Genomic DNA, 16,452 nt, shown 5'->3' with positions numbered 1-16,452 from the left:
TTTATTTTCTCTTTATAAATCAAATTTCTAATATTCCTATACAGGAAAAGGCTGTCAAAGTGATCCTTAACAGTCTTTTATCCTCAACTATCAGGTTGCTAAAAATGCAAATTATCACATTAAGTACTTTTAGATACTTATATTCTTTATTATAGATCAAAAATATTATGTCCTTGTTGTATGCACGTGTTGAGAGACTTACTTACTAATCATAAAAAAGGATACTGTATAAGTCATAACAATCACTACTTCAAAATATTTGGAAAAACTTCTGGATCTAAATAAAAACTGTCTGAGTCTAGTATGGTTTCGAAGTTTACTGCCAGTTCATTTTGCAATAAAAAGAAATACTTTAAGTGTGAAGAATTTGAATAGGGGTGATTATAGGTCAGTTCGGTTCGATTTTGTGTATGACTAATTCGGTTTGTTGGTTTTCGGTTTATAAATACGTGAAATCAATAACCAAACCTATAAGATATTTGTTATCGATTTATCGGTTTTTGGTCCTTAACGGTTCGGTTTTTAGTTTAACCAATAAGAAAATGCTCTGCTAATTATTTTGCTTCCCCTTATTTTCATTTATTCGTATATACACTGCCTTCATGCATAAAAGTCTACACAAATTACAAGACAAAAACTATAAAATGTTAATTTATCTTTGCTAATTTTGTAATCACTATAATTATTTATTCAATTATATTATAAAATGAGAACACAAAGAAGTAAGAAAAAGGAGGAAATTACATTTAAATTTGTTCATTTTCAAGGTTAGATTTTATTTTATGTGCATCGTCAGAGTAATTTTTTTTTTACACTGTCAAATCATCCAAACAATATTCATTAAAATATAAAATTTAAAGCTTGAAAATAAGATAAAAGTATGTGCTATAACAAGCTAAAAGAAGTTAGTACAGTAGTATAAAAATTGAAAATGTATATACTGGTAATTAGTACTTAAGTAAAAACTCAGATTAAATTGGTCTCCAACACCTCGTTTTGAGAGTTAATATATACATTTAACTTTTCTTTATACATTTAACTTTTCTTTCTTTTGATTCTCACCATTAGCCAAATAGTATTTTGTTTTTTCATTCATTCTATCTGAGAGATGCCAAAACCCTGGCCGTTGATTGCACATTCTATTCCTTTTTCATGTGTTTTGCTTCATTTATGAATTTTTCTCTGTTTTCAGCGGTATTACGAGCTTAACTTGATTTTTTTTGTTTTGTTTTACCATTTATTTAATAGTAAATCTTAAATCATCCCCTATGTTATTGAAGTATTTATGTTTCTCTGTCAAATTGCTTTTTGTTTTTGCTTTGGTGGCTTTTGAGTTTGATGGGAAGATTCTACATAAAAGTATATGTAAAGGGATTGAAGGTACTTCTCCAACCACAAAAGTTTTAAATTCAGAAAATTTCCGTTCAATATTTGCTTAAAGAGTACCATAGGAATTACTGATTGAAAAAAAGAAAAAAAGGGTGTACCAAACATTAGGTGATTTCGTCTCATCTACCTATGTTTGGTGGGCAAAGCTACTGCTTACTTGTGCTGCTTACTTATGCTGATCAGCGGTGGACTCAGGATTTTGCGGTAGTGGGTGCTCACCTTTCTTTAATTTAAAGTTGTTAACGATCGTAAACTTTAAGTGCACAACTATTTTTACGTGATAGTAAAAAAGTTAACGAAAAAAGGTAAAACAAAAGGTTAAAAAACTAAACGAAAAAAATGAACAAAGAAGTTAAAAAGGAACAACAATATACCCAGTGAAATCTCACACAGTGGGGTCTGTGTAGAGTAGAATGTACTCAAACCTTACCTCTATCTTGAGAGGTAGAGAGGCCATTTCCGATAAACTTTTGGCACAAGGAAAAGAAGTTAAAAAGGAAGAAGAAGAAAAATGAATCTGTAATGTAGAAAAACTAGGAGAAGTCAGAGTTTCAAGTAAGAAAAATTAGAATGTTAAGTTAAAACCAAGTAAAAGTTCCCAAGTATCTCTTTATAAAATTTGCGTTACCCAGGAATCGAACCATTGCCCTTACGTAAAATTGCGCCTTCAAGTCCAGCCCTTAACCAAAGCACCCACAGCACATTTTGAACAATGGGTGCTATTGGACGTATATAACAATTTCTAAGAAGTTTTTGAATAAACAATCATAGTTCAATTTGGGGTTAATGGGTGCTGAAGCACCCAGCACGCCATAGGTGGGTCCACCCCTAGTGCTGATGAGAGGTAGTAAGTATCTTTTGGAATAGTTGACGGGAGACACCACCGTCACCATGAAAACAAAGATATCTTGTTACTCTACTTTTCAATTACCTGATGTTTACATCTTAAGTGTGAAAGGTGTGTCACAAGTATTTGCTATGAAGCAAACAAGAGAATCCCATGTTGTTATTATGTTCACGTACGATGTTGTTTTACTGGCATATTTATAATTTTGCATCATGTTTTTCTCTTTGTACCTTTTTTTTTTTTTTTTTTTTTTTTTTTACCCCAAAGGGAAGAAATGCTGATTATATTGGTGTATTTGATTCTCCTTCTTAGGAAGATATGCCTCCAAAACATATCAGAAGAAATCATTCGAATACAAGCCAAGAATCAATTGCTGGTGAAGATATAATCAGTGACTTGCCAAGGAATGTAATAGACTGCATTCTGGGGAAAATGCCTATACGTGAAGCTATAAGAACTAGTGTTCTGTCAAAAAAGTGGAGATTTTACTACTTAACCATTCCACAATTAGTGTTTGATGACCAGTTCTGCAAAGAATTTCAAGACTATGCCGACAAGAATAAAAGTATTATTCTTGCGCTCAAGCATCAATTTGACCAAATTGTCACCAAGTCTCTTATGCTTCATCGTGGTTGAATAGAGAAATTTAAAGTACGTATTCCTAATTTCAGTTCAACGACGGTTCCTCATGTGAACAAATGGATACTATACTTATCTCAGAGGAATATCAAGAAAGTAACCTTAGAATACAAGAACGAAACTGTGCGTCATAAGTTACCTCCATATTTGTTTTCTTGTCTGGACTTGACAAAATTGAAGCTCCATAATTTTCATTTTTCGTCTTCACCACTCACCAGAGTTTAAAGGCTTCTTATACCTTGACCAATTAATACTTTTCGGGGTTCACCTTGCAAACAACTGCTTTGAAAGTATTCTCTCCAGCTGCCCTGTTCTTCAAAGGCTACTGTTGCACGAGTGTTCTGGTGTTAGTCATTTTAATATTAGTGGTTCTAAACTCAAGAACTTGTCCATCAAGGCCGATGATGATGTCGAATCGATCTACTTAGAAAACGCTCCTAACTTGACTGAAGTTTCTGTTTCGCTGAAGAGTGCTGTAACAGGTCTGCAAGGCGATTATATTAGTATCCCTGATTGGTTAAGTTTGTGGATAGCGTGCCTAAAGTCAAAATACTTCGTCTAAATGGCTATTTTCTGGGGGTTAGTGCTACTAAAATTACTTATACACGTCATCTCTTTTTTTCTATTGCTAAAATTCAGTTTATCTTTACCTTCATAACTGACATTATATATAGGGGTTCCCAAATTATTTAATCTGATTATAATGTGATTTCACGGATCATTCTTTCAGGTCCTAGCTTTCACTCCAGTTCCGCCTATGCTACCAACGTCTCCAAATTCTCTAAAGATACTTCAACTCAAAGATGTTAACTTAAGGGACTTTGATCAGATATCTGGTGTTGTCTGCTTGATTAGAAATGCTCTGAATTTGCAAGAACTTCATATTGCGGTAAGTTGTAACACGCCATCTTATTTGTGATACTTTGTTTTGGAGACAGATAAGGACTTGTTATGTTTCTGCTCTATTTTCGTGTAGGCTTCTATAGTGACACTACGGGAAATAGGTCCCGATTTAAAACTCCCGGACTGCACAGTTTTTCCCCTTAGCAAACTTCATCTGGTCAAGTTAACGAATATCTCAGGTTTCCGTGATGAGTTTGAGTTTATCCGGTTCCTTCTCTTTAATTTCCCATCACTTGTGACAATGAGCATCGTGGAGCACCCTCAACTAGGAGCTAGAGAAGCACTAAAAATAGCTAGGAAGCTACTCAAGTTTCGGCCACCATCAGCAGTGTGCATAGATTTCTCGATGGACAGGGAAACATAAGTATCAAGGGTTGGGAAATACATGAGAAAGTTTACTCTGCCTGAGAATGCAAATGCTGATGCAATTTCTATTGTTGTCAAGATGGGGTTCTGACTGTCACGGTACAGAAGTTGCCTCCTCCCTGAGCCAAAGAAACCCAAAACCATTGACGTCAAAATTGCTTGAATATAGAGGAACAGTTACTCTGTTTTCTGGAGGTTCTCTGTTTTGATACTTGATAATATGAATATGATGTATTAAAGTAATAGGGATCTAGGATTGCTGCTCTTCTAGTCTTTCTTCTCGGTTTACTGCTATGTTTTCCATGTTTATTATGAATGCGATGTATGGAACTATATGTTGCACGTGATATTGTTTGTTTTGGTGTTTAATGCAGTGCGATGCTTCAATGTTATTTTCAGGGAACTGACATTGGTAAGAGAATTCGTATAACTTTATGAATACTTATTGCATGACTTGTGCTGATTTGTTAACGTTCCAACTTTTTCGGATTGCCATGCTAAATAATTCTTACGAAATCTGAATCATTGTCTTTTACTAACATATACTTGATTATGTGCATAGGAAAATAATTCATTGTCAAGTCATGCTAGATACTATTTCTCTGGGTCCGGAACCAAAATGCCCCAAAAAAAAACAGTTTCGACCGCTAAAGAGTTAACGGACACAGCTCCGTTAACTGCTATAGCGCAGTAATTTACTGCGCTATAGGGCCTTTGTTTTTTTTTTTTCCCCGCTCTTTTGGTTAACCTTTCTTTGTTACACTTTTAACGTACTTTGACCATAGATTAATCATGCTTCGGGACCGAAATTTCAATATTTTATATAAACCCTACTTATTTTTGTGCGTTTAATTAGGTAGGATCAACACATCAAGGATACACAAAAGTTCGGATGATCGTTTTAGAGGTTAAAAAGTGCTCGAACGCTATTTTTGTTCAAGGATCGGTGACATTAGCTTGAAGTTCTTTACGAATACTTAAATTTGTTCATTAATAATTAATCAAAAGTTAGTCAAAATGGCGTTCATGCAAAAAAAAAAAAACTTAATTAAATTGCATCATTCATAACCTTGAGTAGATGAAAATACTTAACACACTAATTCATTAATAAGAAACCCATGATATATTAAAAATACAACCACAACATTCTTGAAAAAACTTAACATACTTAACATTAATACCTAAGAGCATAACGATATATTAAACTTAAAACTAAATCACAACATTCTTAATCATCATCGAGTACAAGTCCTCGATATCGTCCTCGAAGAAAAATATTGGCGGTTTCTTAAGACACGTCTTTTTTTCGGTAGCGATTAGTTCTCTACCGGTTGATGATGCTTGTTCTTCGGCCTAACTTTAGCATGTAAAATCTACATCGTCTTGCCGACTTCCGTTGTTTTCTTTTCTAATCCTTTGCACGGCAAGCTCGCAAGTTTACCAACACCTACTTGAGGCATGGTTAAGGAGTACCTCGTTGGTATTGGAGCGTTGAGATTTTCAAGTCACGAACAAGACGTTCGATTCGGCAAGCCGATGTGACCATTCTCGGCGTAAACCGCAATAATATTCCCGCGGATCCGAATATTTCACCTGTGAGAAATCATCATTACGCTCTATAAGAAGATGGGGATTTAGCTCATCTAGTTTGAAATCACTAGTATCGCTCGAAAAAGCTATGATTTGAACTCTCATCGTCACGCTATTTGGTTCTTTTGGAAGGAGTAAAGACCAAAAAAGCCTGAGTTTCTACTACTCGACATTGAATATGGTGTAGTCTAATAACAAAGAAAGGGCTACTTATATAGTTGCAAACCCCGAAGTACCACTGGGGGGGGAGGAAGGGCCCTACCTACTTACCTTATTGTAAGAAAAATGTTAATCTTCATCGGACATTTCACGTTCGAATCCTTGGATCTAAATCTTGTGCTACCATATATACCATATTCTACCCTATGGTAACGTATTTGCATCCGATTGTTCTCTTCGCAAAAATGATTAAGAGCCAAATTAAACTCTTGTGGAGCTCCGCGAGGCATTGACATAGCACGTTTTTTTGGGCGTTTAAGCCCCTCGGCCTAACTTGTGCTCCGATGATGCCCTCCCTAACACGCCAATCACTCCTCCGTCATTTTATTATTGTATTCTTGATTGAATCTATCGTTAGGGTTATTTGAGTAATGAAAATCATCATCATCTAGTTCCCGGGTCCTACCCGTTGCTTCAAATATTTTTTGGAGTGAATGATATAACACGGTTAATATCTCTAAATTGATCAAAAAATGACATAGTAGCTCAATTTTGTGTGAAATGTTGTGTGGTTGGTAACAACTATTCGTCAAATTACGTTATATAAAGCTTGATTCGAATCATGACGTTTTTGTTTGATAGTTGAGGTGACAATGGACCCGAGCATTTGTATAGCGCGATAAAATTATGCGTTATACCGCATGTGATAATTTGCTTGCGCTATAGCATCATATGCGCGGTTTTTGCGCTATACCGTCATAACGCGTTATTTTACTGCGCTATCTTTCTTTAAAATGTAGCATGGCGCTGTAAAATAATGCGTTATGCATCACCTCCACACTTATTTGATTAGACGTAACACTGTAATTGCATGCATGCGTTGGTTGGTTATAAATACCGAGTTCGCATAAAGCAAAAAAAGTAAAAAATTCAAAGTTTCATCTAGTTTTTGCGTTTTTTGTATTCCTCCTAAATTATTCAAAATATGGCAGATGTTCCAAGAATTAAAGTTTCTTTATTACGGGATGGACAAATTATATTCGAGAGAAAATAATTTGCGCTATGATTCTTCCCCAAAATACCATGTTAAGTTTCCACTTGACTTAAAATTCTCAAAACTACTCCAAAGCCTTGTATAATAGATTACAAATTAGTAGAAGTGATTTTGATCTAAATATAATTGGAAAATATCCAACGTCATTTACGCCGCAAGGTGTAACTAGTTATGGTCGATTGGTACATTCGAACCGATGAATCGTTGATTGATTTTTGAAGGCGCCTTATGATTATAGGAAATGCATAACTTTAAACGTCCTTGAAATGTATATAGAAGGTCCCGTTAATCGACTTGAATTCATGGCTAGGGCTCCCTGGAAGCCGTCTATAGTCGGGCCGAAGTCACTGACGGAACCTACTTATCAACACAATTACCCGACATGAGTACCTATCAAAGCATTTTGACTAGCCAAATGCCTCTTGGATAGTTTAAGTCATCAATTTGACGGGCGATGGTAAATATTCATTCTTTACATTATTATTATTAGTATTATTATTATTATTATTATTATTATTATTATTGTTATTGTTATTATTATTATTATTATTATTATTATTATTATTATTATTATTATTATTATTATTATTATTATTATTATTATTATTATTATTATTATTATTATTATTATTGTTAATATTGTTATTGATTATTATTATTATTATTATTATTATTATTATTATTATTATTATTATTATTATTATTATTATTATTATTATTATTAGTATCTTTATTGTTATTATTATTATTATTACTATTATTATTATTATTATTATTATTATTATTATTAGCTCTCGTTATTGTTATTATTATTATTATTATTATTATTATTAAACTTTATTATTATTATTATTATTATTATTATTGTTTTCATTATTATTATTATTATTAATTATTATTAAAATTATTATGAAATTATTATTAATATTATTATTATTATTATTATTATTATTATTATTATTATTATTATTATTATTAGTATTGTACTATTGTGTTATTGTGTAATGGCTCTGAAACTAATGATGTTGATTATATTATTTGGCACGGTTATACACACATATGGATCATATCCGGAAGAATGGATGGATGAATCCCGGTTGAACATCTTCTACTAATGTCATGCTTCAGGATATTGCGAGATAATGGTGAGAAGTTAAGGAGCCCAAGACTATGTTCGAAATAATTTTAATGTACGAGTTGTTAGTAATATTATTTATGAACATTGGAGGTATGAAAAATTGAGAAAGGCTAAGGGTAAAAAGGAAATGTGTAAAGTGGCATCATAAATAATGTGGAAGATCATAGACTTGCTTTTACTAAAAGTTCATATACCTTGCAAAACTTACATAAGTATCACTTGGTCCTATTATTAATTTTCATAGAAAAAGGAAACATGACAAATAAGTCATCTTTTGTTAAAAGAATTTTAAGAAAAGAAGAAGAAAATCAAAGAAAAGAAAGATCATATATATATATATATATATAGAAGGGGGACATGTGACCATACTTGAGGGACTTAAGTGTAAATCATAAAGTGGTGGAGGATGTATATATATATGAAGTCATCTTTTTACATTACATATATAGGAAGAAAGAACAAAAAGGGAGAGCATGAAGGCATGGGGTTCGGCCCGCTAGCAAGGAAATCGGTGTGCCATGAGAAATCTTGTTCCAAAAATTATTTTCTTGTGGTATTCCTACAAATTCAAGGGTCATCACATCATCATATCATTTGTTATATACACACTCGTTTCATCCCGGCCCTCTTGAGGGGACTCGAGTGAAGGAGTTGAAGAAGAAATGTAAGGATTACCCTCTTTACTATGTGTTAAAAATGATTTAGCTTGATTGGAGTGTATTAAAGTGGATGGAAGAAACCATATGTTGATGTTAAATCATGTAGAAGTGTTGGGTGGATATCATAATGAATCATTTTATTTTGAAAATTGTAGATGAGGATTCTATATAAAAAAAAAAAAAAAAAAATGAGGATTTAATGATTGGAAGTGAAGTTGTGATTATCATATATCATATGGAAGAAGTATCATGAGACATTAGTATGATTTCTTATATTTGAGAGAATAATTCATGCATGTTGTAGTATTGAGAAATGAATGAAAAACATGAAAATATGTATGGTGTGGTCGTGTGTGTTATGTAAGATTAAGGGGCCAATTTTATGTAATATGTTGTTTGTTGTTGTAATGTTAAGAAATAAGAAAAAAAAAATTATGAAAATATTTGTAATTTTGACGAATAGGGTAATTTACAAAACGTGGAAATTGATTCTAATTGATATTTTAGTTGTTGTATGTGAACATCAAGAAACAAATAGGATTTAATGGTTAGAGATGGAGTAGCGTATGAATTGAATTGAATTGAATTGAATTGAATATAAATGGAATGTTGTTGGCTAAGATTGTTGGTAAGAAAGGATGAGCTTTACATTCCATTCTCGGGTTGTTGTTGTTAATATTGTCCAAACTTAGATTCTCGGGGGATGGCGCATCTACAACAATGTCATTTTTGTAGACAAATGTGAATTCAAGAGGATTCCTAAAAGCTCTAATTCAATATTTGCTAAATGTGACAAAAATTTTGGAGAGTTTGGGACTTGAAGTTGGAGAGCGTCCCGGAAAAGGTATGTAAGGCTTCAATCTCTTCTTTGGCATGTCAAACATAATAGGCTTGGATACGTGCCTCGGGGATCATTCCAAACGCATTCTAACATCAATAACTCCTTTCATATAATTAGAATTGACATTCCATTTCATTCTCTTTAACTACATAACTTTCAAGTTACTATCAACGCTTACAAAACCCTCAAATGCCAATCCAAGATCATTGTATGTAGTTTGATTCAAAAACATTTCAAACAATCCGCTCAATGATCAAACAAGCCAATCCACAACCTTACCCGAAATGTTCCAATTCAACAAGAACATGGCCAACACAATTCTTTCTTCCAGTGTTTTAACCAATCTACTATTCCTCACAAGGTATGACAACATTATTTCCATAGATTAAATGTTTTAAGATCACATTAACCTTCAAACAAAGATTTATGGCAAAGGCTTTTAACTTCAAGGATCATTAAATTCATTTTACGTCATGGAATCCATGTCAAGAACGACCAAAATACATGATGAATATAATTCATTTCTTGAAGGTTCCAAACATTTCCTAGTCACGGCCACTCCTCAACATACATCATTCCATGAGTTTCCATAATTCTATTTTTACACATTACAAAAACACACAAACATGCTAAATACAATTAATTCTTCACTTCTACACAAGTCTCACTTATATTAACCTCAACACATTACACACGGCCACACACACACAACCATGTTATCATGAACTTCTTTCATTTATACATTTCACAACATGTACAAATCATCCACAACACATGAATATATGAGATATGAACCTTACCTCTCACTAGAGAGAGACTCGGCTAGCTTGTCTTTGTAAGAAGGAATGTTTTCTTGCCTTCAATTACTCCATGGTGTAGAGGACCTCTCAATTAGCGGGAAATATATATATATATATTTTTCCTTGACCTTTTCTTGGAGCACAAGTTCGGCAATATGGTGGCCGAACTTCTCCTCTTGTTCTCTCTCAAATTTTTCTTGAACTTTTCAAGTGGAAAATGATGAAAGCTTGCTTTGCTTGGTCATCCGGGGGCACTGCATATATATATATATATATATATATATATATATATATATATATATATATATATATATATATATATATATAAATGTGCACATGACCATGCACATGCTCCATGTCTTTCTCCCTTTTTTTTTTCTTTTTCTTTTCTCCAACTCTCTAGAATTTCCCTAAGTCACAAAGGATGAAGAATGATGAATTTGTCATCTTTAAAATAACATGTACTAAGCTTCCATGTGGCCATGGCCCACATCACATGTGGAGTCGGAGAGCACATGCCTTCATTTTCATGAAATAGAGACTTTCCATATTTAACTTTTGGCCCCAAATTTTTCTTAATAATCCATACCAATAAATCATAGGCAACTTATGTCCTAAAACAAAGTCGGAAAAATAGCCTTGTCTTTAACTTGTCGCAACTAGCTTAAAATATTCCGACGTACAAAATGCGAGATATAACAATATTATTTAGGGGTTATACACCTGATATGGATCATATCGGACGGTCTCCTCAATCGGGATGGATGAATCGGGTGTGACAGAACATCCTCGACCCTATCCAACAACTCAAAGCGATGGTCCTTCCTCAAGTTTCGGTGCAGTTGATTACTATCGGTACGTCTATTTTTTTTTAACATCAATAGTGTTATTTGATGTGTAGTAGTTAAAACACCCTAATTTCTTGTGCAGGGAGAATATGGTGGTTGCACCAAATTATAGGCAAAGGCGTGCTATGGATGGTCAGTTATCCGAATGTATAGTGACATCACCCGGCGATAGTGAGGAAATACCTAATGCGGAGGAAAGTGACGATGAGCAAAGTGACGATGAGATTGAGGTTGGAACTAATCGTCGACATCAAGTAGAACCGTTGCAAGACATGATGAACGATCGGCACACGAGGAGGAACTGAATTCAAAGCAACCATTTGAACGACAACGATCGACTCATTCGGCCGCAAAGCCAATTTCAACGACAAAGAGTCGACCCGATTCGATGGCATTCCGATGAGATCCCATATCTTGATCATCTTCAAGATCGCCCGGATGCCTTTGTCTTTACTAGGGATGATGATCATATTCGGCAAAATTTGTGGAAAGAGCCGATTGGTGGTAAAACAAAAGGCTCATATTGAAAAAGGGATGATTTTCGGCTCGAAAAAAAACATTGCAAAGGGGTTAAGATTTATTGCATCCGGGGGATGAGGAAGTTTAAAGTTGACGATTCCACACGAAAACTTTGGCGATTGGTACGCAAGCGAAAGTATCAAGGCGCGAATGGATGCTCCATGGTAAGGAAAGCTGCCGAAAAGATGTGGACTATTTCAAAGTTCTACACAAAGCAGCACTTGTGATATGGGTGACCTCCCAGATGATCATTGCAATCTAGATACTAATTTGATTGCGCGTGTATTAGTTGGCGACATTAGAGAGAACCCAAGGTATCCCCTTCGCCTAAGTTTCTTTTATTTTTTGTGTTAATATAATGTTCCTCGTTGTTATATCGATATTTCAAATTTTTAAGTACCCTATTAAAGATCGTATTAGAGCCGTCTTGAAAGTATATAACAAAACTGTCACTAGGAGGAAGGCGTATCTTGGGCGTAGGCGTGCACATGAAATAGTCTTCGGCAATTGGGAGGGCTCTTTCAAGACGTTGCCGAGATACATGGCGGCTCTACAACACTTCAATCATGGTGCTGTTGTTGAATGGAAGCTCAAATCGAAGTCTGGTGTGCCCGGTAATATTTTTGATTTTGTATTTTGGGCCTTCAAACCATGCATTGATGGGTTTGCTCATTGTCGGCCTGTAATATCAATAGATGGAACACACGTGTACGGGAAGTATGACATAAAGCTGCTAATAGCGGTTGGAATGGATGCAAATGGAGCTATATTCCCTCTAGCTTTTGCAATTGCAGCTAATGAGAGCATTAGTACGTGGGGTATGTTTTTGGACTACTTAAGGCAACACGTTATTAAGGATCGCATGGGAATATGTGTGATATCAGATAGAAATGCTGGCATATTGCACAATATGTTCAATTTGCAGGGGTGGCAACCACCCTTTGCCTACCATCGTTATTGTTTAAGGCATTTGAAGGAAAACTTCCAAAAGGCATATCGAATCCCAGCACTTTGAAATTGGATGTGAGCGGCTCGCAATGCAGCATCGGGGAGAAGAATTTTAACTGCAAATGGATATTATTAAGCGGGTGAATGAGGAAGCCTTCCTTTGGTTAAATGCAATTGATAAAGACAAATGGACATTACACAAGGATGAAGGTAGACGATGGGGTATCTTCGACAACAACACGGCTACGGAGTCATTCAATGGCTTGTTGAAATGCACGGGGACTACCCCGTCACCGCAATGGTGAGAATGACATTTAAGCGAGGTTGTGGAGCGGTTCGTCGGTAGATCAAAAGAGCCAAAGCACATGCAGCGAGAAGGTCTAAGATGGATGCCAAAACCGTTAAAACTATTCGAGTACCACAAATATAAGGCTCGGAAACATGATCGGATGGAGTACAACTGCCGTAGAGCGCATATTTGAACTCACAACAAGTGTGCACCAAGGTAAAGGAGGTAACGTTCACACAATTTGTGAGATTCCAGAACATGCACATGCGGCAAGTGGCAATCATATCACATGCCATGTTCTCACGCGCTTGTTGTTTTATCACAATGGGAAAGAACGCCTCCTCTTACATGGCCGAGAATATACGGTTGAAAATTATGCAAAACGTATCTTTGGAAGGTTCTATCCACTTGGTAGTGAGAGTTATTGGCCACCAGATCCATTTTCAATGGTTGCAAATAAAGCATTTATCCGTAAATTCAGAAAGAATGCATACTCGCGTATTCATAATGAAATGGATGTTCCACCGGGGAGATACACTCGAAAATGCTCATTTTGCAATTATGTTGGTCATGATAAGCGCAAATGTCCCTTACGGCATGGTGGTCAAACTACATCTCGCGGTGGAAGTACCTCTCGGGGTGGAGGAAACTTTAGTGGTGGAAGTACCTCTAGTGGTGGTGGCACATCTCGCGGTGGTGGCGGAAGATCAACTCAAGAGCATTAATTGATGTATGTTAAGTATTAAGTTTTTTTCAAGAATGTTGTGATTGTATTTTTAATATATCATGGGTTTCTTATTAATGAATTAGTGTGTTAAGTATTTTCATCTACTCAAGGTTATGAATGATGCAATTTAATTAAGTTTTTTTTTTTTTTTTTGCATGAACGCTGCCATTTTGACTAACTTTTGATTAATTATTAATGAACAAATTTAAGTATTCGTAAAGAACTTCAAGCTAATGTCACCGATCCTTGAACGAAAATGGCGTTCGAGCACTTTTCAACCTCTAAAACGGTCATCCGAACTTTTGTGTATCCTTGATGTGTTGATCCTACCTAATTAAACGCACAAAAATAAGTAGGGTTCTATATAAAATATTGAAATTTCGGTCCCGAAGCATGATTAATCTATGGTCAAAGTACGTTAAAAAGTGTAACGAAAGAAGGGTTAACCAAAAGAGCGAAAAAAAAAAAAAAACCACTATAGCGCGAAAATTACTGCGCTAACGGAGCCGTGTCCGTTAACTCTTTAAGCGCTATAATTCACTGCGCTAAAGGCATTTTTCGTAACATTTTTTTTGTTGGGGTATTTTTGATCGAAACTCCGTTTTTTTGCGCATTTCGGTTAGGACCTATTTCTCTCATTCTCTATGGTGACAAATGCAGATGTTAAAAAATTTGATTTAAACTTTTTAAGACGGAAGAGGCCAAACTGATATCACCCTTCTCTTTATTGAGTTTTTCTTTTATTCCTTTTAAAAAGAAACCACCAAAAGGCCAAATAGAAAATTACATTGCGCAAAAAGGCGAAGAAAATATTTGATTCCCTTTACACAAGTTCATATCATAGATGTGACATTTTTAAATCTTTCTAAATCTCTTATTCAAATTTCTGGTTTCGATGCTGACTGTCCATGACAATAATTTTCCTCATAAATGGTACTAAACCTTCACCCCTTTTTTTTAAAAGTTTACGATAATTCTTCATTCATATATTCTTTCTTAAATTTTGATAATTAACCACACATCAATATGGAATCTGAATAATGATATGCTTAATTAAACTATATACACTGGTCTGGATTCTGGAACATCAATTAATTATACATCATAAGAAGTACTATAGCAAATAATCGCAAGAAGACATATTATACGTTAAATAGTAAATATAAAATTGAGCTAAGCACTTAAAAGATGATCAAAGTTGACTTCAGCACAAGCATGTACTTGTCCATCACACATACAAAATACCTGTCAGGCCAGTCCGTCTAAAGATACTCTTAACGTGATGTGATATTGTACTTTGGCTCCCCGCACGATTTTATAAGTACATATCGTTAAGAGTATCCAACCACGGATCGTGTAGAGATTCAACATGTACGCGCCGCCACCCACCTGCCGTCGAGATTTACGGCCGACCGGCTCACAAAGCGGCCGTGTACGCGGTCAAAGCTACGGGTAAAGGTTGTAAAACCCGCCCATAGACAGCAAAAGTAATAAGCCGGCCCCACGCCACACTCCGCCATCTTCGTCCTTCCGCCAAACTATTGGCTGCCATACCAAATATTGTTGGGCTAAACGGTCTAAAGATACTCTTAACATGATGTGATATTGTCCGCTTTCGGCCAAGCCCGCACGGTTTTTGCCTCATATCATTAAGAGTATCCAACTCCTTATAAATAGCTCCCTTTTCTTTTTAACTATCAATGTGGTACTTTGTTCGCACACCCAACATATACAACACAAGGTTGCAAATCGTATATTTTAAAATAATCTTAAAAAAGCTACAACTTATACTTTCTTTACCGAAAATGCATAATCTAATGGATACAAAAATTTGTGCGTTAAAATTAAATCTAAGCTTTCAAAGGATTGGCTCGAGGTATAACATAATGTAGCACGGACAAGAAGGCAAAATACACATTTCCAAGAAACTTCTAAAGTTTCTCTTTTTAATACTTAAAATATTTTCTCGACACTTGTTCAAAACAACGGGATAAGAGCTCAATAAAAAATAACCCAAACTATTGCTAACGTATATTATATTATCCAAGTTGGTTTACATATTTAATATTGTCCAAAAATAAAGCGCATCAACTTTTTTTTTTCTCGATATGAAGTGTGTATGTATCTAATTGTTAAAATTGGAACTTTAGCCAAGATAAAGCAATTGCTTCGATTCATACACGCGATATCGAATTCCATTAAGTCTCGCAAGTCCGACAACTTGTACAATCACTGCTGTAAGAAGAAAAACCGACCCAATGGAGATCAGGTAAAGGCTGGCTACATTTTTGTTAAGGAGTTCCGGAAGAGATGTTTATATTAAAACCAATGCCTCATTGACTGATTCCTAAAATAATCAAGTACAAAAATAATGGTTTCTGTTACATGCTTAATTTGAGTCTATTGCAAGCATATATATGCTATTGTGACCAATATTACCGTGGAGATCATGGTTCCTCCCGATGTTTTAAACTCCAAATATGCGAGCTTGAGAGCACATACACGTTGGCCTTTTCCCTTTATTAATTGTAGTGGACAGGCCAGTACGAGGCGATAACGGAAGGATGATCGACTACCGTTATGAAGACGAATATCCGCCCTCACCCGATATTCCGACGTCAATCCCGGCGACGCAATTGCTTGCATTTACTTGCTTTATTTAGAGTTGTACTAGTTTGAAATTCCTCTACTATATAAAAGGGAGGCCTCCATGTATACGAAAGAGGGGGGCAAAAT

Source organism: Lycium ferocissimum, chromosome 2, assembly GCF_029784015.1.
Source record: "Lycium ferocissimum isolate CSIRO_LF1 chromosome 2, AGI_CSIRO_Lferr_CH_V1, whole genome shotgun sequence".
Taxonomy (NCBI): domain Eukaryota; kingdom Viridiplantae; phylum Streptophyta; class Magnoliopsida; order Solanales; family Solanaceae; genus Lycium; species Lycium ferocissimum.
Note: the sequence above shows the minus strand (reverse complement) of the source record.